This window comes from Bos mutus, chromosome 2 (genome assembly GCF_027580195.1).
Source record: "Bos mutus isolate GX-2022 chromosome 2, NWIPB_WYAK_1.1, whole genome shotgun sequence".
Taxonomy (NCBI): Eukaryota; Metazoa; Chordata; class Mammalia; order Artiodactyla; family Bovidae; genus Bos; species Bos mutus.
This window is the reverse complement of record NC_091618.1, coordinates 15,569,110-15,578,407: the sequence shown is the minus strand read 5'-3', so window position 1 is coordinate 15,578,407 and position 9,298 is coordinate 15,569,110. Positions and strand designations below refer to the sequence as shown.

General features: G+C 46.5%; 1 protein-coding gene across 3 annotated transcripts in view; it reads left to right on the top strand.

The window, feature by feature from the left end:
* The first annotated feature begins 5,297 nt into the window (after positions 1-5,297).
* PHC2 (polyhomeotic homolog 2) overlaps positions 5,298-9,298 on the top strand; it is a 111,452-nt gene continuing 107,451 nt past the window's right edge. The window contains exon 1 of one of the 3 annotated variants that reach the window (XM_070385090.1): positions 5,298-5,391. The gene's annotated coding sequence lies outside the window, so the exon portion shown is untranslated. The remainder of the gene's footprint in view (positions 5,392-9,298) is intronic. The other 2 variants (XM_070385097.1, XM_070385105.1) reach the window with 2 other exon arrangements.

Here is a 9,298-nt window from a genome sequence, read left to right as displayed (position 1 = left end):
AAGCAGGTCTGGCTCCAGAACCTCCACCCTGAACCACTGCACCACACAGTCTTTTTAGGTGTCAGTAGACCACTCAGAGAATCAGAATCTTTGGGGGTAAGACTTGGGGATCTGTATTTGAGCCAGGGTTCCCAGCTGATCCTGATGCATAACCAGCATTAGACCTAAAACCATAAATTTAAAAATTAGCGGCAGGCCTGGGGCCACGTGACTAAAACAAACAAGACTGCTTCCAGGCTTTTAAAGTTTATCTGATCATATGAACATGAGGCTTGCCAAATAATGTTGATTGATTATATCCCCTTTGTGAGGAGGGAACTCATACCCAGATCAATTACAAAGAACCCTCTAGGGACCTTTGAGCAGGCGGCCAGCTCAGGGGACCTGCCTATGAGACATTTTCCAAAGGGGCTCCAGTCACAGGCCACCGTCCTTGGGAGAGCCAGGATTGACTGTGTACCTGTCTAGTTCCTGGACTTTGATCTCCCATCTGACCTCCTTCTCACCCCTGCTCTCATCTGACAACTCCTGCTGGGTTGACCCCATCTCTGACCCCAGCCTGCCCCAGTTTTCAGCCTCACTGCTCCAGGCTGCGATCTCACATGATGACAGCTTGAGGCAGGACAATATTTGTATCAGCCACCAATAATAGGAGCAAAATACCATCTCTTCTAATAATGTAGTGACAAATGGAATATTCATGTCAAAAGAACTGTGTCTTTCAGAGTGGAATTCAGGTATCTTAAACCAACTCTGCAACTGTCATTGAAAATTAGATGCAGAAACAGTGAGAAATAAATGACCCTTGGTACTAACTGGAGCAAATGTTCTTTCATTGATTAAACAAATGGTTATTGAGAGCCAATTTTATGATGGTTTTTATGTTACCACTGGGGGCAAAAAAGATGAACAAGACATTGTGTCTGCCCCCATGGAGTTCCCTCATGCTCATCTGCTGCAGGATTCAGAGAAGTGATGCTTCCAAGATTAGTCAATGGATGTGACTAAAGGGAAGAAAGGCTGCAGGATTGCACTGTCAGAGAGGGGATGGTTCTAGATTTGTCTGAAGTGCCAAAGTCCCTCAAATACTGGACCAGCCTATGGAAGCTTGGAGGAGCCAGTAATGAGCCTTGGAACACAAACACCTTTTAAAAACCTAGTGTCTTTGTAGACATAACCAAGTTAAGATGAGGTTTTAGAGCTTCACTGTGGGTTCAGCTGGTAAAGAATCTGCCTGCAATGCGAGAGACCTGGGTTTGATCCCTGGGTTGGGAAGATCCCCTGGAGAAGGAAAAGGCTACCCACTCCAGTATTCTGGCCTGGAGAATTCCATGGATTGTATAGTGGACATGGCTGAGTGACTTTCACTTTCACTTTACTGGATTAGATTGGGTCCTACTCCAACAGGACTAGTATCCTTATAAGAAGAGGGCAAGTTGGACACAGACATACAGGGAATGCTGTGTGATGATGGAGGCAGAGATTGGAGTGATACACGACTAAGCCAAGGATTGCTGGCAACCACCAAAAGCTAGGAGAGAGGCACTGATTAGATTTTCCCTCTTCACCCACAGGAAAGAACCAATCCTGCTGGCACTTTGATTTTGGACTTCTGGTCTCCTGAATTGTGAGAGTAAATTTTTATGTTAAGTCACCTGGTTTGTGGTATTTTGTTACAGCAGCCCTAGTAAACTAATATACTTATCCAAGGCCATTATTTGGAAATGATCCCACTGATGGATATTAACAGAGCCCTTAAAAGCACCAGCGGCCCTGACATGTCTCCAAATGTTCATTGAAGATGAGTCATCATTGTGTCTCTCCTAGATCTCTGGGAAAAAAAAAAGCAGCAGCAGCCTGATTCCCCCAGGGAGAGGGAGGAAAGCCTTCCACATGATTATTTAGCAGGAAGAGGATGCTAGGAGGTGGGGAGGAGGGTTGCCAGCTGCTTCTCTTCCCCAATGGGGACAGTCCAAGAAAAAAAGGAGGCTTTCATCACTATAAGAGGATGTCATAGTCATTTACTTTCACCCATTCAGTAAACACACGTGGAGCACTTACTGTGCTGGGCACTGCTAGCCACCAGGGACAGTGTGTGTATGGATGGGAGAGGAATGCTAAAGAAAGAGAACTGAGTTCCAAGAGCTGAGCTGGAGTGGAAAGCCTATGGCATGGAGGGTCATTAGCATGGACTTGGGTATTAGACAGTCCAGGCTTGAATCCTGGTTCCACCACTGACGTCCACTGTGTTTTTGGGTAAGTTCACATCTTGGACTCCAGGTGTTCATTCTACTCTAAGTATATATGATATATAGCACAGGGCCAGTGTTAGTGCTCACTAAATATTAGTTCATTACTGTAAAGTAAAGACATCACTAGAAATATCTCAGTAAAAGAAAAACATGATTATGATCAAGAAGGATCTCTGTCCTGAGAGTAGGAGGCTCTCATCACCTCCTACCAGATACGATCTTACTGGAATGCTCAGAACAACTCCAGGAGGAAGTAAGTCTCATTCTACAAATAATGTAACTCTGGCTTGAGGGTGTAAAATAACTTGACCAATTTCACAGAACAGAATGCGGCAGAGTCCACATTCAAAGTAGAACCCTGAAGCACATCTTCTTCCTATTGCAAGTCAGAAGGGAAAGGGGCAGCATGTAGTTAGGAGAGGGTCCAGAGCATTTTTCTTAGGGCTGCGGTCACCTCTACAGAAAGTACACTGTTGTATTGGACTCCATGTTTATTTTGTTGAATTAGCAAACATATCTCCAGGGCTTCCTGGAGTGAACACCTTATGTTAGTCACTCATTGATCTTCACAAGAGCCTGTAAGGTGGGCACTGTATTTTTCCCACTTTGCAGATGTGAAAATTGGGACACAGAGAGGTTAAGCAAGTTTCCCAAGGACACAGAGATAGAGAATAATGGAAGCAGGGTTCACACTTGTTTCTTCAGCTGCAGAGACAATGCTCTTAAATACTGTCTATACCGCTCCATCTTTCAGGATGGTGGCAGATTGGTTGTTGAAGTGTGTGCATCGGGGGACGGGGAAAGGATTAACATCCACCCCTGCAAGCCACCCTTTGGTGCTATTGCTGCAATAAGCCCTGAGTAATTTGACCCTATAAGGTGAATGGCAGGATGGGGGCTGTTTAGCCCTGGATTCTCTGAGTCAACAGCTTCTCATCACTGCCCCACTTCCTGAAAACTCTTTACGCCTCAGCTTTGGAAACCCTTTGAGCACAAAGAACTCATTTCCTGTGGCCAGGAAGGTCGGGAAGAGTTCCTGATGACAGCTCATCTCCCTCATTAAGGCGCTCATAAAAGTGTTTCAAGAAGCCTGACTTATGGCTCCACTGTTTGTCAAGATCCCTTTCTGCAAGGAGCCACTCCGGTAATTTGGTGCTAGGAGATGTACAGGAGAAACCAGCTCCTTTGAGTCCAGGAATTATTTATGATCCTAAGAAGAGAGGATGTCATTTGGAGAGATAACAAGCCTTCACCAGCACAACAGGCTGTTTAATATGCCACAAGGGATGAGAGACAGCTCCAGAATTCCAAAGCCAGCTAGGAAACTTTGAGAGATTCTGTACACGTGGGTTGTCTGTTCCTACTAAAGCTCCTATGTCAATAACAGCTAACAATTATGGAGGTTTTACTTCTAAGCCATAGCTTGTGCTAAATACTTTTTGTTCATTAATTCATTTGATTCTCACACCATTCCTATCCTATTTTATAAATGAGGACATTGAGGCAGAGCAGTTAAGTAACTTTCCCTAGGCCACACAATTAGTGAGTAGGCAAATTAGGATTTTAACCCAATTAGGTCTGCCTCCAAGTTTGGGCTCTTGAACACCAAACATCACAGCTTAGGAGGAAATTGGGTTTTAAGTCAGCCCAATAAGGCTAAATGTACTTACAGACAAAATTACATTTGCTAATCTCTTTAAATGCCTATAAAGTTTAGTATATTTGGTTTGAGGTATTACTATTTTGTCCAATAATTAGTTAGAGATCCACTGAGCTAAACTAGAGGAAGAAGTAGAGGAAAGCCTAAATGGAGGCGCCTATTCTTTTAAGCTATTCAGCCTTCACCAAGCTATCAAATTCCCCAGGGGTAAAATTGAAGCACTGAGAATAATAGAGTGTCCTTAACCCACCTGCAGCGGTGACTCTGTTTTCCTTTAATATTTAGCCTCTGTGACCTTAACACATATCACCTGTCATGTAATATTTTGCAAGATTAAAGAGAACATGGTCACATCTTAAGAGGATAGGAGAGAAAGTTCTGTTTGAGAAGGAGTTCTGAAGTCTGAATCTAAATTAAATGAGCCTAGTCCCAATGAGACTCTAGGAGACTAGCTTTGCAGCCGGATAAACCTGGATTTGAACCCTTGTCTGTTACTTCCTAGCTGTGTCACCTTGGGCAATTTACTTAACTTCCCAAAGCCTCAGTTTCTTAATATGTAAAATAGTCATAGCAATACCATCATGTTTGAATTAAAAAGTTTATAAAGTAGCAAGCTTGAGTGTAAATCATAGTGATTAAGCACTAGTTCTTAATAGCTGTTTGACCAAAGATAGATCACTGTCACCTCTCAGAGCCTCATTTCTTATCTGCGATTTGGGCATCATTGTTCTGCCTACTAATCTCAAAGGTCATTGTAAGGAAACATTAAAGCCCTGTACAGAGTTTCTATGAGGATTCTTCCAGCTGCTTGGTATACCTGGAATTGTGAGGAGGTGCTGGGAGACCCCTACTGGAGAAAATAACTCAGGGGCCCTGAAGTCAGAAATGGGCTTCAATCTCTAGTTTTGTCATTCAGTGTGCCTCTGTGACTTTGGGTGAGTGATCTACCCTCTCTGAGCCTCCTCTTTCCCTTCTACCAAGTGGGGTTACAGACATCACAGGGTTATCCAGGGAATCATATTCTGCAGAAAAGTGTTAGACCCATGGTAAACGCACGATAAATGTCTGCTGAATCTGAATACTTCTGAGAGGAGCCAAAGGAGCCAAATTCAGCCCCTCGCCTTCCACGGGGTGGGAAATGTGGGGATGCCTTCACACCAGCTCAGGTAGTGAAGATGCTCTGTGCCTCCCCCCTTCACCCCCTCCCTCTCAGACGTTGTCATGGCCACCGGTTCAGGCCCGGAGCAGCACCTAGGCGTGTTCAACCCAATCCCCGCCTCTCCACAGTGCCAATTGGCTGGAGAGGCCACGTGACGCACGCTGGTATGCTAATATATGGTAATCGCCCCCACGCCCCTCCTCCCCAGGCCTTGGCCGAGTAGCCAGCAGGGTGCGCGGCGCCGAGCCGAGGGGGCGGGCTGAGGGGCGGCCCCGGGGAAAGAGCAGCCAGGTGGAGGAGGAGCGCGAACGCGACCGCAGGTAACGGGCGGGCGCGTGCGCGCTGGGGCCAGCTCGCGGCGGACTGGCATCGCGCGGGGCATTCCGGCCGCCGCGCTACCGGCTTAACCCTTTGGGCACCCAGCTGTCAAGGCCGGGCCGGGCCGGGCTGCGCTGGGCGGGGCATTGCCGTGGGCACCGGCAGGCAGGCGGCGGCGGCCTGACCTGGGATCCGCGCCGTGGGGCCCGCGTGGGGGCCGAGCAACCGGGCGAGCGGATCGACCGGCCGCCGCACGCCCTGGGGGTCGGGACGCAGCCGGGCGAGGACTGCGGGGCAGCTCTGGGGCCGGGACTCGCGGGGGGCTGCGGGGAACCGGCTGGAGTACCCGCACTCGCGCGGTTTCTCTGGGGGGGGGCCCGAGTCCCCCGCCCCCCAACCCCCACCGCCCAGAGGCCCGCGCCTGAGTAGCCCGTGGCCTTGCGCGGCCTGCGTCTACTCCGCGCGTCCCGCGGAGTGGAGGAGACCTGGGGGTCGGGCCTGACCTCGGCGCTCCCTCCCAGCCGCGGCCTGACAGCCCAGCCGCCGGCACTTTTGACCCGGAGTCAAGCTGGGGCCCCGGTGGGACGAAGGCAAGAGCGGTGCTTGGGGGGCACCAGCCAAGGGACCTGGGGATTGTCGGTGCTGGGAGGAGCTGACAATCCCCTAAAGGAAAAGCAGGCCCCCCAAGATTTGCCAGGTTTCAGAAGGAGGGATGCCCAAGAAAGGCACTGGGCCCTGGTTTTCTGTGCTGGGTGATGGCCTGACACTCATGGGAAAAGGTCACTGCTGGACACCTGGATCGGGTCTGTCATGTCCAGAGGAAGCGGCTGTTTGCGTGAGTTTCTAACAAATTTCTTATTAGGCCAGGATTAAATTTATCTTCCTCCCTCACTCTCCTATTAGGTCTGCTAGAGAAGTGTGTTTTTTTAATTACCCACCACCACCAGTTCACTAAGAATGGTGGCAGCTTTAGGCTTACAGTGTAATTTAGCTTTCACTACAATGGAAATGGTAGGATGGGCCGTGTGCCACTAATACTAAGCTTGTCCTGGGAGCTTCTTGGAAGTGGTGGGGGGTGGGGGCGCGGGAAGACGGCTATTTCTCTCAGTAGTGCAGATGACCGGTGATATCAATAGAATTTTTTTATGAGTCTAAAGTCCTTTCTTCTGAATCAAGGGAAAGTGCAATTACACATGAAAAGTACCAGGACCCAATTTGATTTTTGCAAATGAAGTGCAAATTTCACTTTCATGTTGCTCTTGATGTCTTTTATCACACAATAACAAACTCTTGCTGTTTGCCAGGCACTCTGCTATGTCTTGGGGATGCAAAGATGAATAAGATAATTAATCCTTGTCCTCAGAGAAGTAGTAGGAGAGACAGAAATAAAATTGGCAGTTGAAGTGGTAACAGCATAATAGATGTGTCGATAAAGAAGCACAGAGGAGGGAACAGATAGCTGTGTGAGATGATCTGGGAAGGCTTCCCAGAAAATAACACGTTTAAGTAAGGTCTTGAAGGATGAATAGGAGTTTGCCTTGCAGGGAAGATTGGAAAGAACAGAAAGAGCAGCCAAAGCAGAGGAAACTGTGAATATAGATGCTTTAGTTTAGTTTAGTCTAGTCACTCAGTCGTGTCCGACTCTTTGCGACCCCATGGACTGTAGCCTACCAGGCTCCTCCATCCTTGGGATTTTCCAGGCAAGAGTACTGGAATGGGTTGCCATTTCCCTCTCCAGAGGATATTCCCGACCCGGGGATCGAACCTGGGTCTCCCATATTGTAAGCAGACGCTGTACCATCTGAGCCACCAGGGAAGTCCTAGAGGCTTTAGGAGTATGGTATCTCTAGGCAACAGCTTTAATGCAGCCATAGCCTTTTTCCTTTCTTGACAAAGTAACCTAGAGTTTCTAATTCCCACCACAGTTTCCAGTGATAGATTCCATCTTGTTGATCTTCTCCCCCGCATTTTTCCCTCATCATTTTTTTGAGCTTCACTCCTGGTCTCTATCACTCATATCTTTCCAAGAAGGGTCCAACCATATGAAGGTGGGAAAGGAGTCATTTGCTATAGCTCCAAGGTAGAGGATTGGAACACTGGGCATAGATGTGATGCTAGAGTCACCATCCCAGGAGGGCAAGTCTAAACTATACAGTCAGGGAGCAATACGGGTCATACCCAGGGAAGCCATGCTGAACGTCCAGTCTGTGAGGTCAGATTTGTGAGACCTTGAGAAGTGAGTAATCAGATGAGAGGCTGGAAGGAGCTGGACTGTGATGTGGGTCAGGACAAACAGTTTGGGACTGAGACCATAAATCATGCAGAGATGATAGAGCCTGCTGTTAGTGGTCCAGCCCTGGAGAACAGAGTTGGATCTGACAGCTTCAAGCAACTGAAGAAAAGGGCACCACCATCTCTTCAGTAGAATATTTCCAGTACTTCCTTCTTTCTGTTCTTACTTCTTTTTACTATTATCTTACTATTATCCTCTTTGATCCAGTTTCCACCCATGATTCACTTTGATTAGGCTTCTTTTACTGAGGTCTTAGCTACCAGAGCAGAGAAAATCCTGTTCTGCTGCCTTAGCCTCTGCTTCTAGAACTGTAAATAGTCCATTTTTCTCTCATAAGCCATCAACTTAGCCAGCCTGTTTTTACTTCCTGCTCCTTTGGAAACAGAGGAAGGGTGGGCCCAGCATTGGTCAAGTAGACCTCATCCCCAAAACTCACCTAATGTTTGACTCAGAGAAGGGGCCTTTTAGTTTTGCTGAAATCAAAATTTATTTTTAGAATGGAACATGGTGAATTTTTGGCAAATCCCCCTCTTGAACTCTAGTACAGATCAAGCCTCATAAAGAACATGACACTGGGTTGATACGCTTAATTTGCTCTGCTGAGATTGACAATTCTGTAAGTGCTGAGACTCACAGGTGCTACTTAAGCAATCTTCTCAATCAGCATGTTTACTGAGCACCTGCTTGTGTGTAAATACTGTGCTGTATTTGAGCTTTGGAGGAGACAGGAAAATGAAAGAGGTGCTATAGTCCAGGGGTTACTTTCAGCTAAACAAGGATCTGGATCCCAGTTCTAGAAGTTACTTGCTGTGTGACTTGTGCGTGTTATTTGACCTTGTTTCTTTGTGTGTAATAATGCCACCTACTTTATAAACTTGTGAGAATTCAGTATAAAGCATACTTCCGTAAATTTTCAAAGTACTAAACGTGTGATATTATCAGAATTGCAAAAAGAGATCATTGTGGACTATGATTATCAAGGAAGGCTTTTTTTCAGAGATACGGTGGATTTTTTTATATACAGAGAAGGAAAGTGGGAGGGATTTCTAGACAGGAGAAAATATGTTCATAAAACACAGGACTGGAGCATGGAGGAAAGTTTTCAGGGGTCAGTTGATGAAACTGACCAATGTGGCAAGATCAGAAGATTTAACTATAGATGTTGTAAGATTGGAAGTGTTGATTGAAGCCAGATTTTTTAAAATTTATTAATTTTTTAAATTAAAGAATAATTGCTTTACAGTATTTTGTTGTTTTCTGTCTGAAACTAGATTTTAACAGGCATTGAATGCCAAACTAAGGAGTTAGGGCTTTATCCTGTATGATGGAAAGCCTGAAGATGTTTGGTTGAGGAAATGGGGGTTATAAAAGTAGTATGTTAAGAAGACTCTCAACAACAGTGTATAGAATAAACTTTAGAAGGGGTAGAAAGAGAACTGTACAACCAATTAGCTGGTTATTTAAATCGTTCAGATGTGAGGGGAGAAGGAATTAAATTAGGACGATGGCAGTGAAAATAGAAAGAGGTAGGTTCAATAAGTGTTATAAAGCAGGGGTCCCGAGGCCCTGGGCTGTGGTCTATTAGGTCAGCTGCACAGCAGGCAGTGAGCAGCAGG